The sequence below is a fragment of the Penaeus monodon genome, chromosome 28, assembly GCF_015228065.2.
Source record: "Penaeus monodon isolate SGIC_2016 chromosome 28, NSTDA_Pmon_1, whole genome shotgun sequence".
NCBI classification, from domain to species: Eukaryota; Metazoa; Arthropoda; class Malacostraca; order Decapoda; family Penaeidae; genus Penaeus; species Penaeus monodon.
Window position 1 is genome coordinate 16,238,301 of NC_051413.1, and position 381 is coordinate 16,238,681.

A 381-nucleotide genomic window follows, 5' to 3' on the forward strand; every position below is an offset into this window, starting at 1 on the left:
ATTGCGTGCCTATTTCAGGACAGATCTGGAAAAAAAGTAATATGCGAACATGATTTTCAGATCTTTGATCGTTTAGCATTTCTCCTCTCTATTACTATGCTATTTCTTAATTCATAAGAGTGATTTGTTATATCAGTTGCTGTTATTGAATTCTTTCTCGGCCGTCACACCTTTTGGTGCCACCTTTTATTATAATATTTATACATTACAAAAGCAGCATTTCAGCTTTCAAAACGCGAAGTGACGGCAACAGAAATGATTTCGTACAGCAATTTTCTCTTCGAGCAAATATCTCCACAAACTGAATATACTTATAAACTAAACCAGTGAATAAAAACTATTCCTGAGAAAATAGATTATCTAATTTGGAAGAGAAAACCC